The 12,503-nt window shown below is 42.7% G+C and overlaps 1 protein-coding gene across 1 annotated transcript in view; it reads right to left on the bottom strand.

Annotated features, from left to right (window-relative positions):
• The window catches only part of atrnl1b (attractin-like 1b), a 143,122-nt gene that overhangs the window by 19,554 nt on the left and 111,065 nt on the right, over positions 1-12,503 (bottom strand). The window lies entirely within an intron of this gene.

Below are 12,503 nucleotides of genomic sequence, written 5' to 3'. Positions count from 1 at the left end.
TCTTGCAGATATGTCAGGGCCTAAATTGTCCGGACTATTAACACTTAACATGTGAAAAGGCACAATTACGCCCCTTGTAATTTGTGCCGGTAGCCACCGTGGCACGTTTAGAGATGGTAATGTGCCGGAACTAAATCTCCTCTGAAGCTATTCGATAGGCTGAACACTCCACTGTCATCTAGAAGTGATGAAGTCACACAGCAAACAGCTGACACATTTTCGGATTCATCACTTTAAGACAACAGACAAATGCTGGGGCAGCCTATAACCTGCTAAGGTGCTTGACTGGGGACCTGGAAGGTTGGTGGTTCAAGCTCCAGTGTAGCCACAGTAAGATCAGTGCAGCTGTTGGGTCCTCTAGCAAGGGCCTTAACCCCACATTGCCCATGGAGGAGTGGCCCCTGCTTAGCCAAATAAACTCTAAAGTCAAAAAGTCAGGGTAAAATCAAACCCACAACCCTGGCATTGTAAGGCCTGTTCCTAAACCAGTATACTACACTGCTACCCCACATTGCCACTACATGGCAGCAAGAGACCGGGAGACCGTTTTGTGTTAGCTGGGACTAGACGAAATTGGGAGAACGTTTTAAGTTATCCGAGATCAGACAACATCGGAAGAACGCTGTGTTAGCTGGGACCAGACAACATCCTTCGAAGGTGGTGTCAAGCATCTGGGGACGTGGAGAAGAGGTGGCTCTTAACACCAGCCCAGCAGGACACAATTACTCCAGTATAGATCCTTTACCAATCTGCATTCAAGTGGTAATATTTAATTATCAATGCTTTCATCCTGATTAATCTCTTAATTAGTGTGTTATCAGGATCACAAGGGAGCCAGAATCCAATCTTGGTGTTTGGACTTGACCCCACAAAAAAACAGCCACTTCAGTCTCTTCCCTTTCTCACACAGAGCTTGTGACTCGTCTTGCTGCAGTTTGCTCTAGTTCTTTGCCGCGTTTGGAAAAGCCTATTGCAGCCAACCCAGCCATGCAACTACCAGACTGCATTTATTTTGCTCTGTTAACTGGCCAAGCAGCTTTTACTGTGAAAGACCACTGCAGTGGCAGTCCAGTCTTAGTGTGGACTCAGTGCCCCCCCTTCCTGATTTCCTCTATTATTGCATATTTGTCACACGAATGGTTTAATATTTACGCAAAATGGAATGTTAGAACTTTAGTAAAGAAAAAACATTCTAACATTTTTTAAAAAATTATGATTTGATTTATTTAATGAAAAAGGTTATCAAACACCTGTATCACTGCCGTGAAAAATGTATTGCCCCCTTAAAATTAATAACTGGTTGCACCAACTTCAGCCACAATAATTGCAGCCAGACCCTTCCTATAATTTGATATCGGTCTTTCTCATTGCTGCTGATGCAGAACTGTTCTAATTCAAACAAATTGCTAGGTTTTCAAGCATAAACTGATGGTTTCAGGTCCTGCTACAACATTTCTATTTGGTTTCCGAAATGGCACACAAATTGGGGAAACCTATAGCCTATTGGTACTTGACCAGGACCTGGAAGGTTCAAGCCCCAGTGTAGCCACAATAAGATCTGGGCAGCTGTAAACCCCACATTGTTCCAGAGGGGAAATGGCCCCTGCTTAGTCTAAGTAACTTTGGATAAAAGCATCAGGTGACAAATGTAATGTTGCCCAGAGGCTAGGAGTAGTCGTCTGAGAGACTGGCCACTCTGAAACTGTTCCTTGTTTGCGGGCAGACCCATCAAATTCAGCTGCAGCTCTGGTGTGAGGCCACCGGTTGCACTGAGATGACTCAAAAACATAACAGCTGATTCCTCACCAAACAGCTTAAAAAGAGAAAATGTGTGAAAAAATAATGCAAAACAAGATTGCACTATAAGTGTACACGTATTAGATCCTAGTTTAGAGTCTAAACTGGCAGAGCTCCCATCTCTAATAGAACACAGCACGGCTCCAACAGCCGTGTCGCTGATAAACATATCGCCACTCTTTACCAATACCAGATATACAGGGGAGTGTTTGGAAGATATGAACTCTTACTGAGCGTTGCCTTCTGGGGCCAATTGATTTTGGAGGAGGCAGGACTCGACCAATCAGGCTGATGATCTGCTGAAATGTGCGCATTAAAGTTTGAACTTCTTTTCCCGATCGCTAACGAAAGCAAAGCGCAGCACTTTGAGGTCTCAGTGGTCGAGGCCTATTGATTAAGTTGTGAAGCACTTCTGGCTCAGGCCCACAAGGAAAACAAGAAAGTTCTCTCTCTCTCTGAACTGTAAAACAATTACATCATCGATGGCCCAAACTGCACCGAATGACTTCTGCTGATGACCTTTTGGACGGTGTGGTGTGATTAGTGCATGAACACACTTGCATCAAAGTCACGACACAAGCCGCATAATGCATCTGGTCTAAGCCATGATATCAAGCACAAGAAACGTTGAGTTACAGCCACGCCATCAGAGGCAGGAAATCACATCGCAGCCGTGACATCACGTGGAAGAGGCATGGCATCAAAACCATGACATCACATGAGATTCATTATGTCAAACGATGATGCCACACACACGGCACATCACATAATAAATAAAACATAATTTGTTACTTAGCTGACGCTTTCATCCAAAGCGACTTGGGATCGATTTGACTAAACGGGTAACAATCCCCCTGGAGCATTGCGGAGATAAGGGCCTTGCTCAAGAGCCCAAAAGCTGTGTGGATCGCATCGTGGCTACACTGGGGTTTGAACCACCAATCTTCCGGGTCCCAGTCAGAAACCTTAGCCACTAGGCTTACAGGCTGCCCATCAAAGCTATGACATCATAAAAGATGACTTGAATTTTATCGGTGTTTAAAAGATATCCAAAAACACCACAGGGCAGTGAATATGACCAAGCTGGGCCGCAATGTGACTGAACAAACAACCACCATGATTTGCAGAACCGTTCCCTGTTGCCATCGGCAAACACCTGCCACATAAATATGCCCAATATTCATTGTGCTGATATGTATGGGATGCAACAAAAAAAACTAGCACGAGAGAACCGGAGCTGGTCATCCATTATAACCACAGCAACTATAAAATCATGCTTTACCGATGATTAAGGAAGACACTGACACTGAACAGAGAGGAATGCTCACATTACAAACTGCATTTTAGCTGGTGATTTAGCATTGCGTAGTTCTGTATTTAATCAAAAAAAGTCTAAATACATAATGATATTTACGATAATACAAAACAGTGTTGTCACAATACCAAAATTTTTACAATACAGAGGCAAAGTCCCAAACCACAAAGAGAAACATGCTGTAATAGATAACATTATTGTGTGCATGGATGGAATTTAAGGAACATTGATCGAAGCACTGTAGCTTATGACTCAACTGGAATCAGGAGACGATGCTAAAGGGACGCTCCAGAGGAACCAAACTGCTTTCAATTTGCCTCTCAGATTAATTGGCAAAGATCGGCATTTCTCACGGAAACGCCTTAAATCATGTCAGACCTTTCCGCTCTAACCTGCTGATGATTCAATTCCTTCAAGAGATGGGAATTCCTGTCACTTAACCCCTTATGGGCAGAAGCGACCAGTGCGTTACATCTTCCTTTATAGACGGATGCGACCTGCATGTTACATCTCCCTTAACAGATGGATGTGACCTGTGCGTTACATCTCCCTTAACAGACCATATGTTGATCATATGACTGTTTTTCAAGACAAGACGCATGACTGTTGAAATGTATTGTGAGTCCCAGGCCTTTCTATGGGCTTTGTACAGGGTGCCTTCGTCCATAATGGGTTAATGCTGGGCTGAGCGGGATGTGTTGCCTCCCAGAGATGTAATGCTTTAAAACGTCTCAGGCACAAAGGCTTTTCTGACGGAGTGGGGGATATGTATAAAAAGGGCTATGATTCCTATACACCCGCTAGTAAACAAAGCACTGCAGCAGTGTACTTGCCCAAAAAAGAAAACGCAGAGTAACTTTAGTGTAATAGATACTAACACATTGAATCATTTATTACCCCTCTTAAACAGCAGTGCTCCAATCGCACCTGTTTAAAGAGATAGGATTGTGCCTCGCTCTAAATTAATATTTCAAACAGGCCATCCCGGGTAAAAATTGTGGGGTTTCTGGTGAATCACAGAACTTGACTAATATTGGCATCTGGGAGTATCAGCATGTGAATATTAGTAATATATTGCAAAGCAGCTGGAGGTTCTGTCTGTGCCTATGCCACAGACCTGGGGCAAGCATAATTCAAATATGTTTCTATGCTTTATTGAGCTTCTCAGGCGTATTGGAACCTAAGAAATGTTCTTGGTTGGCTCAATTACACCAGGCTAGATCAACTGAGCATAGAAAATCTATTTAAATCCAAAACAATTAGCACCTGTAACCGAAGCACAAGCAAGCACAATCAGACACTCACCTTTGTCGAGTTTTAACAGGTTCCACGTTCAAGTTTTTACACAATCCCCACATAATGGAAAAGATGTACTTATCTTTGACTAGAACTCGATTTTAGCAAGAGACTGTTTTACTACATTGTGAGACCCTGGATTCACAGATCTCAACTTCTAAATGGTTCACTGTAAATGGTTCAAAATGACATGCTCTGTGTGTGCGTGCGTGTGTGTGCGTGCGCGTGTGCATGTCTAAGGTTATTTCAAGTAGCAAATGGGATCCGCCAAGTTGATATCCAGAAAGCCACAACTGTAATTATTTAGTAAAGACAGGCTGGAGGATCTTCATTTAGAGCGCTGATCACACATTACCATTTCATCCACATTAGCAGACGTGTACACAGTGAGCAGTTGGGCTTAATTGGCTGATAGAGGCAGTTATCCCGGCTAGAGCTACATATCGGAAATTAATGACTTACAGGGAATAAAGAAGAAAAAAGCAGACCAAGAAAAGATGGGGTGAGAGTGCAGAGCAGAAAGTAGAGCCCCTTATTTCCGCTGTAACAAGACAACAAATCCACACACCTCTGTTCGATAAAAGCCCCATACCTCTGTATTCCTTTAAAATAACCTATCCTATATGTATTCTCCTAAGAATTCCCACAACTCTCTATTTACCTATAAAACCCAGCATCTATTATTTCCTTCTATAAAGCCTAAACTCCGGTCTTCTCCATTAACTCCAAACTTCTGTATTCTTTAACATCCCACATCACAACATTGCCCTATAACCCTGCCTGGTGCAGCACCTTCCTCTGAAACACCATTCTCTGTCATTCTCCTGCGAGATGAAAGTGCACTGCTAATTCCCAACATGACACTGAGTCAACATTAGAGCAGCCTTCGCACTTAATGTGCGACCCTGTTAACTTTCGCAAACTGACTGCCCACATGTAACCGTGAAGCGACAAGTCATTCAATCTGCCTCTTAATGAAGACTCTTAGGGTGACAGCAGAAACACACACAATCTAACAAACACTCAGTCCAATCCTCGTCATCCAGCTGGTGCCACTGAGATTGGTGCCACTTTAGGATAAATTACAATCCTTCTGAGGTTATTGGAAGAGCAGAGGGGTGAGAGTGCGCCAGTAACAGTTCTTAATAGTTATGCAAGAAAATAAAACTGTGATAAACAACCATCATTAATAATAATTTGTTATTTTGCAGACACTTTTATCCAAAGCAACTTAGACTAAGCAGGGGACAATGCCCCCCTGGAGCAATGAGGGCTCAAGGGCCTACCAAGCGGGGCAGATCTTATAGATTCTTCTATCGGTTTGGACCAGACGGGATAGCCTTTGTTGCCCTCACGCATCGATGAGCATTTGGGCGTCCAACACCCTGTTGCCGGTGCGTGGTTTGTCCCTCCTCAGACCACTGCTGACTGGGAGCACCCCACAAGCCTCGCCATTTTGGAGATGCTCTGACCCAGTAGTCGGGCCACAACTATCTGGCCCTCGTCAAGGGTTTTACAGCAGTATTTGAAACCAGAAAATGTAATCCAATGTATCACTACAGCTACCAGCGTAGAAATAATAAACAAACACACTGAAAACATCACATCCAATGTGATGGGAGCCCCAAATGACAGACAAATGACAGCCAGTCTAGTGTTACGGTTTTTCCTGCATAGGGAATTCTGAAAGATCACATAAAATGATAATAAAAAACAAAACAAAACAAAAAATCCCTGTAATTCCCATTAATTAAGTCAAAAGTAGCAGCCTGCCAGCTTTTTTTTACAAAAGCAAAAAATATTTGAGCAAACATTAAAAAATAATAATACACATTGCTAACCAGAGGAGGTAAATTTCATCATGTATTCATGATTAAAGTACCGGCTGATTTTTTTGCCAGATTTTTTGCCACAAAAAAAACCAGTATCAACTTCAAGGGGGCTGCAGAGACCAAACACAAAGTGGGAAAACACAAAGTGGCATTTTTCCCGGGCCCCTGGTCACCTCTTGTGGAAACCCCTCAGAGCTGTAAGAGCTGGAGTAATGATTAAGACATTCTACGTGTCTGCGACATCAGGCTGGCACAGTCTCCTGGTGGTTTCTCCAAGCAGGTTACCCTGGCGACCAAAGTTCTCGGCTCTTTTCTACTGACTCACTAATGCAGAAAATAAAAATAAACCTCTATTTATATTTTAAAAACCAAGGGTGCCTAAGACATTTGCACTTCTACTGTATAATCATTCAGGGTCTCTGTTGTTCTTTCAGGAAGGGAGGAGGAGGGGAGAGAGAAAGAGAGGTGGAACTTCCGCTTGCCTAGGATCACCCAAACACAGTTCAGCACCCCAGGGTTAAATACGTAATTGTTTTGGATTCAAATACTTCTCTATGCTTTACTGAGCTTGTCTGGTGTATTGGAACCACTCAAAAAGAGTGAATGCCACCTTCTGGGGGTCAAATACTTACATACTTGACCCATGTCTGGTTAACAAGACACTGAGAAGGGTATATCGTCAACTGGGTCAGCTCAAATTTTCTGAAGACACTGGCCATCAATTGACCCTGCCCGCAGCATCCAAATCTACTGTGCAAAGACATTACATTCCAATAGTCAATCCCCATTTATAGTGCACTGACGTTAAACAAAATGGCTGCATGCAACACGTCACTAGCAGTCTCAATCACGACTCAACAGGGCTGAGAAATAGCACTTGTCAAAACATGCCTTGATATGGTCTGTTTTTAAAGAGAAAGAAAAAAACAAAAAAAACATCAAATTAAGATGGTGTGTAGGAGCGAAATCACAGTTTTTTTTCACTGCAAGATAATTGGCAGCTGAATTATTTTACCTCAGAGGTTGATCAGAACGTTAGATTTAACAAGAAAAGACAAGGGTATTGATTTCCCGGTCAATCTTAATCTCGAAAGGAGAAAGCTTTTCCTTGTGGAATTGGATTCTAATCGTGGCCGGTGTCTGCAGGAGGGCATTACGCGTGTTTCGCAGGGATAACCATCATTAAGCAATTACAATTCTTAGGAGGCTCATTAATGTTAAAAGAAATCCAACTTTCTGGAGTATGACCATGACAATATTTAGAGCAGCCAATTAAAATTGTATCCATTTGGAACAGCCAGCATTGCAATGTGAAGTAAACAAGCAGAACTGGGGTGCACAATGGAATGCAATACAATGTTGTTAGTGAGTAACTTCAGCAATTAAGTTGGCTTAGATATGCCCCCAAGTGGGAGAAAAGCCTGTTTTGCAGAAGAACCGCAATAATAAGCTGTGCCGTTGAAGAGAGCTGGCCATCAGTATAACTGTTGCTGGTTGACTTACATGCCAACACCTGGTGGAGTTACGTCCTTGCCCACTGAGAATGTCAAATTTGAAGGGAGACAGGAGCACCTAGCCAATGATGGAAACCTACGAGGCAATTCCATGGTAACTGACCTAACAAAAGCAGTATATCTGCATTGTAATATATCGGTCTCTATTATGTGGTTGTATAGAACTTCATCACACAAATATCTGGCAGTTGTAATGGAACCATGGAATTGCCCTACATGCCCCAGAATCTGAGTCCTGAATCTATTACTTTACAAACCTGGGGGGTACAATTTGTAAATGAGTGCTTTCAGTCTAGCCCCATCCCTATAGATCAATTCGGTTGGCATGGAGCAGACCAGCATTGATTCTACAGTACAGTATGTAACATAGAGGGCAAGCTTTAAGTGTCACAAGAGCCACTGCTGACTCCAGGAAGCCACTCAGGGAGCGACCTCTATAAAATGAAGGTTCTCAAGTTCGAAAAACAATGGAGCAATAGTGAGTCGTTGTTATTTCATTCATGAAATCGATTTAGTTTTTTGAGAAAAGGGGCTGTCCGCAGGATACAGTGATATGAGTGATTCATGCCCCAATCACCACAGAAACATCTAGTTGAAAACACGGTTTAGCTGACATGACGTGTGGGCAAAGACATTCTCGGTAAGCTGCATTCAAAACTAATTCATTCAGAGAAAGAAGGAAAACATTTTTTTGTTTTCTTTTTAAAATAATGCAATGTCATGGGTAAGTAAGCAGAAAAGCAACTAACAAACAGTAAAATGGTTTGAAACGTGTCAGAGTGGGGCAGGCTTCCCTCAAATGGTAGACGTGCTTTCCCACAACCCAGATGAATACGCAACATCACAAGTTCTACAGACTAGCTTATACCTCAAGCACGATGTCACAGACACAGCTTCTACAGACTAGTTGTGCTATTCATGCTACTGGCAGGGTCACACTCGAACATTAGCCATCTCATGACCCGCAGTCACTGCAAAATAATCCATCAAACCCTTTTATCCGCCTGACTGGACCACAGAATCTGTCTCTAAATTTGTGCACATTGTGAGTTTTGAAATTACAGATTACAAATCACAGTCCTTTCTCTCTGGCTATTTACCTACCACAGCTCAGGTAGTATCAGAGGCCATTAGTAAAATTCATGCCATAGGTCATCTACAATAATGTTACAGGCAGCTATAGACCAGCAAGAATAGAAACGGGCTAAACAGAAGGCAGGAGCCATGCTCTGCCCCTCCATCATAATGTATCTGTAAAGACTCAAGTCATTTTCTCGAAGGAGCAGAATCGGTCTCCCATGACCTTGCATGCTTTCCCTGTGCACCGTATGCCCTGCAAATTAAATCTCATTCACTCAGTGAGACTATAAGCATGAAAAGCAACCACTCTGCCGCCAAAAGCCAGCAATTCCCCTGTCTGCCTTCGACTGGGTGAATGAGTGAGCTTGTGTGTCTGGGTCAATTTCATTTTCTGTTTAATGCCCTAAGACACAGACAGACAGACACACACACAAACTCTCTGACCTTTGCTGTGCGTGTGTTTGCATACTGTGTGCGAGTGCATGTTTCTCTGCATGGAAAAGCACTTTGCTTGAGCCCCAGGTGGTCTTGGACATCAAGAGCGTAGCCTTGCCAGTGTCATTAGCTAACAATGACCTGCAGTCATTTATCTAAATTAGTTCCACCTGGCATTGTGCCACACAGCAAGTTGCTGATATTGAGGGATAACTATCTGCTCTGCTCTGTGCCAGCTCTCCTGCAGCACTGTGTGGCCTGTAAGCTGGAACACCGTCAATAACTGAGAGGTACATCTTGTTAACAAACATACTGGTATGTACCTTATGACCACAGGAACAATGTTACCTTAAATGATACTGCACGGTTCAGCAAAATATCGAATCAAAGCATTTTCAACCAGTGCATGTCGGGATATTTTAGGTTTAGCCTTTCTACCGGAATTGTACAAGTTACTGAACCGGCACAAGACAGCTAACAATGTAGTAGGGTCCATGTACTTTTTGGCCAATGGTTTGTAATATAAATTGGCCTCAATTTTAACGTTAATGGTGTTGTATCCTTATTTCCATTTTCTCACGGAATAGGAAAATGGTCCAGCAGCTATGGAGCGGTCTCAGCTAATTTTATCAGGGGTGCCAAAATGACACAAGTAATGTACTTAATGTTCTAAAACAGCTGTTCCAACCAACACAACACCCAAACAACACCACACAAACTCTCACTGTCCTAATAGAACACCACACAAACTCTCACTGTGCCAATAGAATACCACACAAACTCTCACTGTCACAAAAAGCCCAACACAACCTCAAACTGTCCCAAACTGCACCAAACAAACTCACACTGACTTACAACCTTTATGAACAGCAAGGGCAGTAAGTGCAGGACAGTCATGTCAGCATGGTGTCTACCGAGTAACATGAACGAGAACCCAAGGGAAAGACTTCAGATAATTAAAACAGACAGGGACTGATAGCACACTCTTTGATGCAAACATGCGCTTCACAAACAAACCTTTTAATAGAGTTAATAAACACAAACAGATGTATCCCTTCATTTGACATGAATAGTATTACATATTTTTTTGCCTTTCCATTCTCTGTATGCGTTCAGTGAGTGAACCTGCAAACATGATGCTTTCACCCACAGAAACAGAGTTGAAGCAGAACCGGGCCGAGCCTTAGAAAGTCCATCACACTAGGGCCATGGCAGTGAAATGAAACAGTTTTTGAAGTGTTTTTCATAAAAATGGACGACAACCCAGAAACACAACTCAACTATTGAAACGCACATGACACAGCCTGTCAATAACTGTCTGGGAGTTGTGACAGGTCTGCAGGTGAGATCTAAGCATTCAGCTGCTGAACGCTGATAGCGGGGCTCGCTGTGTAAGGACAGGGCATTAAAGACCTGCCGGGACCTGCATTTCCTCCGCTTTTAATTGCGGCCTGAAATTAAATGCAATTCACCGGGGAAAACCCCATTTACATATGATACCTCAAACCCAGGGCAAGCTTATGGTCACTCAAGGCAAACGCCAGGAAGGCAATTTCATCTCTGTGAAGTCCTCTGACTTGCTCAACTATACGGCACACACCTACATGCATTCACAAAGGTTCTCTCGCAAACACACAATGTGCGCTTCACACATACTGTAACGGGACAGCCGTAGCGGCAAAGAACATTTCCCTCAAATGGAAGTCAGACAAATGGATGCAGTGAAAGGTGGTTTATTTACCGCAGACATGCAGGCAAAGGTGAGGGCTATTTACAGTGCAGGCAGTGAAAACAAAAGTGATCAATATAAATAAACACCTAGACACAACCAAAAACTACCAACAAAAGTAACAAAACGAGCACATACAGCTATGTACAGGGCTTCGCAACAGCAAGAAAGACCACAAAACTATCAGACACAAACTTGTCATTTCTCCAACCAACCAACCAACCAACCATCAAATGAAGGGCAAATATATAATGCATAATGTAACAGTATAAAATCAATGATATATTATCTGCATCACTGAGGCAAAAAAGGAAATAAAAATAAGGAAATATTTCTCCCCTATATACTGTGGGCTATTCCAATCAATCCCCGCAGTTTTGCCACCTTTTGACCCGGAAACAACAGGGGTTACGCAGATGCCGACCTGAAACGCGTTAACAATGTTATCCAGTTCTAGCCTGGTAATGCTGTACTTCAAAATGTTTAAATCAAGTAAAAAAAGGTATGGCTAAGAGTAAAATAGCAGACTGCTCCACTGTGCCATTAATTGGCCACCCTAACAACAACAGTGTTGCTAAAAGCCAGAGTTTACAACTTTGTTTATCTTAAGCACATCACAGCTTTTTAAAAAGTATAGACGGCTACGTATGTGGCTCTGCGTATCACCATTGCTAACACCGTTTTCAATTATCAATAAAACAAATTATATAAACATCTCTGTGCATATTGTCCATTACTATATCCTGGTATTATGATGCTTTCACCCACAGAAACAGAGTTGAAGCAGAACCAGACCGAGCCTTAGAAAGTCCATCACACTAGGGCTATGGCAGTGAAATGAAACAGTTTTTGAAGTATTTTTCATAAAAATGGACGACAACCCAGAAACACAACTCAACTATTGAAACGCACATGACAGAGCCTGTCAATAACTGTCTGGGAGTTGTTCCCTGATAGTGAAGACAGCACTAGGGTTTAGTTTATTCAAATAAATAATGTGTTGTGAAATCTAATTACCTTTCAGAATATGGTTGGAAATAACTGAAAACACATTATTCAAGTCATTCATGCTATATTGACTGTACATGACAGCAGGGGAGCACGCAGTCATCAGGATTACTGAAAAACAGACACACACAAACACAGAGAGAGAGGGAGAGACAACCACACACACACACACACACACATACATCCACAGGGCTAGCATTTACTAACACACAATAAAGAGAGAAGAGAGGCAGTATATTCATTGCTTTGACTGGACTAATAACAGAGGCACATAGCTCCAGCCAGATGCATTATATTACGTCTGCTGCTCCTAATGGACGACCCTGCATTCAGACGCACGGCGCAGCCCCATGGCTCTCTTACCCGTGCGTCGGCCACTGTGTTTCATTTGCTTCCTACGGTGCGTTCAGCATAAAACAGAAGAGCTATGAATATGAATGAATACACCCCTCCCCACCTCTCCTTGCCAGCTGGCCAGGGCATATGTTACTATTGCA

Source organism: Conger conger, chromosome 2 (genome assembly GCF_963514075.1).
Source record: "Conger conger chromosome 2, fConCon1.1, whole genome shotgun sequence".
NCBI classification, from domain to species: Eukaryota; Metazoa; Chordata; class Actinopteri; order Anguilliformes; family Congridae; genus Conger; species Conger conger.
The sequence above is the reverse complement of the archived record's forward strand: the minus strand, read 5'-3'. Positions and strand labels throughout refer to the sequence as shown.